This window comes from Magnolia sinica, chromosome 17 (assembly GCF_029962835.1).
Source record: "Magnolia sinica isolate HGM2019 chromosome 17, MsV1, whole genome shotgun sequence".
Taxonomy (NCBI): Eukaryota; Viridiplantae; Streptophyta; class Magnoliopsida; order Magnoliales; family Magnoliaceae; genus Magnolia; species Magnolia sinica.
This window is the reverse complement of record NC_080589.1, coordinates 17,665,220-17,673,293: the sequence shown is the minus strand read 5'-3', so window position 1 is coordinate 17,673,293 and position 8,074 is coordinate 17,665,220.

The following is an 8,074-nucleotide window of genomic DNA, read 5'->3' as shown; positions in this document are numbered from 1 at the left end:
GTCAACCTTAACCACGTGCCCTAAGAACTTCACATCTTCTTCTCAAAACTCGTTCTTGGACAACTTGGTATATAGCTGATTTTCTCTAAGGGTGCTTAGAACCGTGCACAAATGTTGTTCATGCTCCCACTTAGATACTGCACAAATGTTGTTCATGCTCCAACTTGGTATATAGCTGATTTTCTCTAAGGGTTGCTCCCACTTAGATACTGCTTCCACCTTTGTTGGATCAACCGCTATCCCGTCAACCTTAACCACGTGCCCTAAGAACTTCACATCTTCTTCTCAAAACTCGTACTTGGACAACTTGGCATATAGCTGATTTTCTCTAAAGGTGCTTAGAACTGTGCACAAATGTTGTTCATGCTCCTTTCAGCTCTTGGAATAAACTAGAATATCGTCAATGAACACGATCACGAATCGGTCTAAATATGGCATGAAGACTCAATTCATGAGGTCCATGAACACCGCTAGAGCATTTGTAAGCTCAAAGAACATCACCAAGAACTCGTAGTGTCCGTAGCGAGTTCTGAATGTTGTCTTAGGGATGTCCTCATCCTTGATTCTCAGCTGATGATACCTAGAGCGCAGATCTATTTTGGAGAAATACTTGGCATCTTTGAGCTGATCAAATAGATCGTCGATGCGTGGCAGGGGGTATCTATTTTTTTATCGTGACGTCATTCAGAAGTCGATAATTAATGCAGAGGCGCATCAATCCATCATTCTTCTTTACAAAGAGGACTGGCACCCCCCAGGGTGAGATGCTAGGACAGATGAAGCCCTGGTTTAGCAATTCATCGTTTGGCTCCTCAACTCCTCCATCTCGCATGGAGGCATGCGAAACGGGGGTAGCGAAATGGGGGCGGTTCCTGGCTTGAGATCGATACAGAAATCTACCTGCCCGCCTAGGAGGCAGCCCTGGTATCTCTCATAATACTTCCAGGAATTCCCGCACGATCAGTATCCGACTGATGGAGGCTTCTTCTATCTCGGCCTCGGCTAGAGCTTGCAAGCTCCCAAACTCTTCGTGTCTGCCCTTCCCCTTCAAGGTAAAAGGGGGATTGCCCTGGGATGGTTATGGTGACCGTCTTGCCACAACAGTCCATGACCGCGCGTACGAATGTAAGCCATTCCATCCCCAGGATGACATCAAAATGTTTGACAGGCATGATGACCAGATCTACGGTCACTAGATGATTTGCAAAGGTGATGGGACATGCCCTACATATTTTGTTTGTTTCTACAAATTTTTCCATGGGGGAAGCTACTACTAGGGGAGTGTGCATGCGGGTTGTGTTTATTTTTAATCTAGATGCAATGGCAAAATCTATGAATGACAGAGTTGCACCAGAATCAAACAAGGTAAGTATAGGGGTACCATTAATGTGGCAGTACTGTGGATGGTCTGGAGTGGATCCTGCTCGGCATCTGAAGCGGTGACTGCATATACCGGTGCTCTTTACGGGGTTGGGGGTCCTGTCCTTGGCTGTTAGGGCCCAGGTGCCGGCCTGGCTATCATTGGGCCCTGCTGGGGACAATTTCCTGGAAGTGGAATTCCCTGGTCGACCATCCTCCCGAAACAGGTTTGGGCGTTGTGATTCATCTTGCCACAGTAGTCACAACTTCCATCGGAGGACAAGGGCGGAGCTCATGCGGTTACTGGCCTGGACCTCTTTGTAGGAGTAGACGGAGTGGGAAGCGCCTACCTTTGTCTGAATTGGGCGTCCCGAGCTGGGAGGCGGGAGCGAATGGTGCGCTTGAAGTCCTTCTCCACTCTCATTACCTTGTCTACTAATTCTGGGAAGTCCCCGAAATCCCACATGCATAGGCACGACTGAATCCCAGGCTTAAGCCCTTCTTTGAACTTCTGCAACTTATATTCTTCGTCCTCGAGAGCCTTTGGTACATATCGAGAGAGCTCGTCGAACCTCGCCTTGTACTGGACAACTGTAAGGCTCCCCTGCTCTAGTCGTAAGAATTGTGCGATCTTCTCATTGCGGCATGACTGCGGGAAATACTTTTCAAGGAGTTTTGTCTTGAATCCATCCCATGTCTAGGAGTAGGTGGCCGGGACACTCCGCTACAAGCTCTACCACCAGTTCTTTGCCTCTCCTTTTAACAAGTATGTTACCAAGCTCACCATCTATGAATCGGAACATTCCAGGGGTCGCATTATTTTGAAAATTCTCGCCAACCAGTGCTCTCCCTGCACTAGATTCAGCGCCCCCTCGAATGTCGGCGGCCGAAGCTTCTGGAACCTCTCGAAGATATCTGCACCTCTGCCATAGCTTTCCCGAGACGCCTTCTCGCGGTCCCTACTCCTTAAGGACTCCATCATTAGTGTTTGCATGTCTTGCTGTTGCCTCGTGAACATGTCCTGCTGCCTTTACATGGCTGCAACCATTTGTTCGACGGCTGCAAAAGCTACAGTCCCAATCTGTCTTTCTGCGGATGCCTTGGCAATAGGCGTCCTCTGTTCAAAGTATCGTGGCGGTAGGCCGGATGTGAGTATCTGAGGGAAAGAAGACTTCCCAATTGCTTCGGATTGATTGTCCATGTTGGCCACCCCAGGTGGGAGACCTGGTGTGTACTCGGGACTTCTCTCCTTCTATCGTTCAGTCGAGGGTATGGGGTGAATATCCACTGTGTTGGTGTGATGTGATCGAAGTACTGGTGGCATGGCTTCCTGAGGGATCAAAATTTTTATGGTTTAAGTATTGGGAAAAATGCTTTTAGTCAGTCACGAAGTAATACTAAAGTTAGAGATCTCATTGCCTTGCCTATTGCGTGGCATGCAAGTTTAGTTCCTAACCCTAAGTGGTATTCCTAATTAAAATTCCAAAGAGGCTAAGATTTTTGTTTCTAAGTTCAAACGACCAACTTGCTATTTTCCAAAGGATTCTAAGTCCTTTTCCTAGGTGATACATATTCTAAGTTCTTTCTAGCTATAGGGTATCTCTTCATAGGTTCGATTGTTCGTTCTGCTGACATCTAAAGGACCTAAGTGTTTTGTTCCCTATTTATAAAGGAAGTTTCTAAGTTTCCCCCTAAGTTAATTCCTTAAGGTTTTGTATATTGATCCCACAGCTAAGCTATCTCATACTCCGCTTTGATACCAACTGTAACACCCGATTTTCGAGAACCGAGTATACAACCCATTTCTTGAAAACTCGGTGTTAACTGGTGATCAATGGGTAACTCAATCAAATCAAAGTGCGATCAATGGAAGCAAAGCGTAGTATAAATGTATCCCAAACCATAACAAAATAAATATCCTGGGCCACTCAGCTGGGGCCCATATACAAAATCCAAAAATGTACTTGTTTCAAGTGACCATAACAACTAGCCTATTGATAGTCTATTGATTTAAGCCATAGTAGGCAGCCGCTTACGGTGCGACTCCTCGTCATAGAACTCCTCTTCGGTGGTGGCTGACTCTAGATCCGTCGCATGTTCGACAGCTCCCGTACCTGTCTCATCTATATGGTTGAACATTGATGAATGAGTGGTCAGCTCAATGTGATCTCCCCTCAAGATTACACACCGCCACCTTAGACAAGAAATAGTATAAAACATGCGAGTAATTCAAAACATAGCAATGCAATCTTATTATGTGCATGGATGCATGAATGTAGTCACACCCTGGGGACACTCATCCGTGCGGAATTTGGGCTTGTCACCCATGCAAATACGCAATCAACGCCCCGGGGTTAACCGTGCGGAATGCGATCATCGACCTGGGAAAAACATCCAGTCGGACAGAGGCTAGTCGTCAGCGAAAGCATACTAAGTGCGGCGTAACGACTGTTTATCGTACATCACGTACGTTACGATAGATGCTGGTCTGTGCCATGTATGCATGATTAGCTAACCCATTACTAGCCCAGTTACAACCAGCCAATTTAAATAAGCTCAAAGGTCACTACAGGGGGCTAGTTGCTAGCGTAGGCCGATAGCTCGGGCATAGGTCCCATACCACCATCCCCGGCTCATGAGACTATTGCCTTAGGGAGTGAATAGAACTTATCACGATCCATTCCATTACACCCTAAGTTCGGACTCTCTTTAAATAGGAGTTTCCATAGAGAGAGATTTCAAGAATGTGTCTTCCAACCAATACAACCTTATAGAGATTTCAGACATGCTTTAATAAATGAAATAAAACTCATATATGCAAGCGGTCAAGGAATCATATAATCCTAACTTACCAAATTCTAAAGCATGCATTTCAATTAGGTAAATCAAGTATCCTAGAAAATCCAAATCGTGTGTTCAAGATAAACTAATTTGTGATGTAACGGATTCTAGGAGCATACAATAGATTGGTCACATGATAATATAGATTAAGGGTTTGACCCATCTTAAAAGTATGCATGCAATTGTTGACCCATAGTATTTAGACTGTGAGGCAGGTATCCAGTTAAACAGGTTGGGTGATCATTCGCTTCTATGAGATCATTTATGATTATTATAAAAGACTACTCCTAATTTAGTTTAGAGATGGAAAGCTTAAGGGGAAGAAAATCATCACCCGGGGGTTCGAAACTCCTTCTTGATTTAGACTCCCGCGATCAACCAGCGGTTCAACATTGTGTGACTGATTCCCTAGGTTTGTTTCCAATCCAAGAGTTCATATTAGATAGTATTTTCAAGACTATAACTAATCGACATATTGAACTTATGTGAAGGCAAGGAAGGGCTCATAAGTTAGGTTACTTGGGCCTGCTTTAGGGTGACTAGGCCCTCCAGGTTTCGTCCCAACTAATGGCCCAGACCGGGCCTGGAGTATGCCCACAGCTAAGACCTGAATTGGGCCTCACACATGGACCTCATATACATCAGGTGGGCCTCATGGATGGGCCCACTATCTACACCATTCATCTATGTTAAGAGATCTTCTTAGAGTATTGCCCAAAATGAATCATATCAAAAGATCATCTGATCCATACTACAAATAGCAGTGATGATAATGAATTCCACAGTTAAAACTTCACAGGGCCCATCATCACATTTATTTTCCATCCAATATATTCACACGGTCACAAAGACCTAAATTAAGAGGAAAAACGGTATCATATTGACCCAGAACTTCTGTGGTCCTCAAAGGATTTTTTTTTTTGTATGGTGGGCGTTCAATCTCCACTGTTTTTTTGTAGTGTGGTCCACCTAATAGATCTGCCTCATTTTTAATCTCAAGCCTTGAGACGAACTTGCCAATTGGATGGACGGTTTAGATATAATACAAACATCATGTATGGGCCTCACAGCTGGGCGGACTGGATGCAAAACAGATGGACGACGTTGGAGTAACACACATGTCCCCGTGGGCCACACCGTCCTCAGCTGGACGGTGTGAAGGAAACACATACACCATGGTGGTCCCACGTGCTGGATACAGCATGGTACGTGGGGCCCACATATGATATTATATATTACATGAAGGGGAGCGGATACTCCAGCCAACCACAACAGGTGGGTCCCACGTGGGGCCTACCACATATATACATACTATCCTGTTTATCTATTATTATATTATTATATACATATATACCTTTTTTTTTCTTGTTTTTTCTTTTTTTATACATATAACAATGTCCAGCACTGGACGTCCATTGATGGACGGTCTGGACACAACGTCCATTGATGGACGGCCAGGAATCAACGTCCATTGATGGACAGTATAAAACGCAAGCATCTTGGTGTGACCCACCGTGACTTTCTGATGGTGCGGCCCACCAGCTGAAAATGTGGGGCCCACGCATCGGGAACGTGGTGCGGCCCGCTGCTTTAAACAGAGTAAAGGTGCAGCCCACCTGCAATTATGCAGGGCCCATGCCTGGTTCTCATTTACGGCCCATACATGGGCCCGTTTTCCACACCACTACAGTCCCTCTCAAGGTGGTTTTGAGCCCATTCTGGAGCCCATCAGGGGCTTATTTACTGTCAGATTTCTGGCCAAGTTGTGGGCCCATTTCCTTAATGTTTCCATGGCCTGGAGGTCGTTGGGTTTCAGCTTGTTTCACAGCTTGATGTAGTTCTATTTATGGCCCAGCTGAAATCCAATTTCAGCTCATTTCAGGGCCCGATTTTAAGGCTTATTTCTGGTTTATATTCTAAGCTCGGTTGGACGTCCAACCGTGACTCTTGTTTTTTTTGGCGCCAAACATGGCCCAACGGAAGGCTTAACTGAGGCCTGTCTCTAAGCTATTTTCAGCACTATCTATCTATTGTTTCCATCCCATACTTATGGCCCAAAATAGTCTAATTTCACGTTGTCCTGGCCGGTTTGTTTGGCTTGGATTGATACCTATTAAAAGTTTGATTTTAGTCCCCGGTGCGGTCCACTTTGTGGGACTTTTTGCAGCCCGAATGAGGTCTGTTTTTGGTCCATTGCTGGGCCGTTTTTTAGCTTGGTCGTGGTCCATCTGCCGAACCATTTTACAGTCCAAAATGAGGGTTGATGAAAGCCCGATTTTTAGCACCATTATCGCCAGCAGGGGGCTGGTTTCATGGCCCAATTAGAGGCCATTCTTAGCCCCTAGCTCAATCCTTCTTAGGACCCTGTTTCGGCCTGATCTAAGGCCCATTCGAACAGCCATTTCAACCCTATTTTAGGGCCGGTTCTGGTCCAAAAAAGGATCCTATAAAGGGGTTGTTTGGAGCTTAAGGAGACGGAGAGTTACTTGACTTGGTTTGACTTGAGCTCGGGATGGCATGCACGCACCCACCTTCTCTCTTTTCTTCTTCTTTCTTCTTCTTCCTAAGGTCATGGAGCTATAGGCCCACACTGACCTGACTCAGTCCGACTTTTTACAGGCTGAGTTGAGGCAGTGTGCACTGAGCCCACTCGGTCAGAATTTCTTCCCTTGTTTTACTCCTTTCTCTTCCTCTCTCTTTTCTTTCTCTCTGTTTCTCTCCCATTTTCTATCCTTCCTTCCTTTCTTTCTGTGTGGGAGCTGAAAGGCGGCAGTGCCCATTTATAAGGCAGGGAGAGAAGCCTTCGACAGTTGTGCCAGCATCTCGCAGACCAAAAATGGGAAACTTACTTTTCCACCATTAAGGCTTTCTACCTATTTTTGGCCATGAAGGGACTCTCCCCAGCTGGCTCGTGGAAGGTCCGAATCCCCTGGATAATGGCGATGCTAGCTTGCAAGAGAAGCCACCTGATGGTCCTCTCCTTTGGATCTCAGCCACAATGAAGGGAGTGGACGGTTCAGACCGATCTCCTTCGTCGCTTTGTATGGTTTCAAAATGCTATACCTTTTTGGTTGGGCGGACCCCACTAGAAAAATGGACGGTTTGGATCATCCACAAAGTCCTCCAGATGGCCCACTTTGGGGCATGAAGCTCATCAGTTTCAAAGTTTGAAACAGGCGGGAGGAATCCACCCATTTGCAAAGAGACGTCGGTCAGTGGCGTGTTGACCGTGCGGCTTAGTCTAGTGCACGTCGTGCACACCACATGTAAGGTGCACATGCACCATGTGGGGCCCTTTTTGCGATGGTGGTGCCTCATCCATCCTGTCCAACCACCTCATGGGTCCCTTCTGGGCGTCCTGGCCCATTTTGGGCTGTTGATGAGGCCCAAGTGGGTCACTATACACCCCTTTGGGCTGTAGTTGGTCCAGACGACACGATCTGATGGTCGGATGGACTCGAAACTTGTTTTCAATGGTTAAGTATGTATTTAAAGCATGGTGGTACTTCGTTGGATACCCATTGACCCTCATGGTTTTAGTTTTAGAATATTGCTATCACTAGTTAACTTAGAAGTTGATCGGGCTTAAGGTGTTCATTCGAGGTTACCTCCTTGGCTGGTGTGGAGTGCAGCCCGTGCTTCTACGGGTCATGGCGGATTGTCTCAACGTTGCTTAGAACTCCCACCCTGTATGTGTTAAGTTAAGTGAGTAAATCAATTTTGTGTTTTGTAAGTGCTATGTTTTCTAGCTCTTATTATTGTCAAATTTTGTAGTGTCAAAATCTCTTGGAATCTGTGTCTTGTGTAGCTCCTCTATAAGTTCAAGACATTGCATCTCATGTACAAGGTCAAAGCTCTTTACCTCAAGAACTTC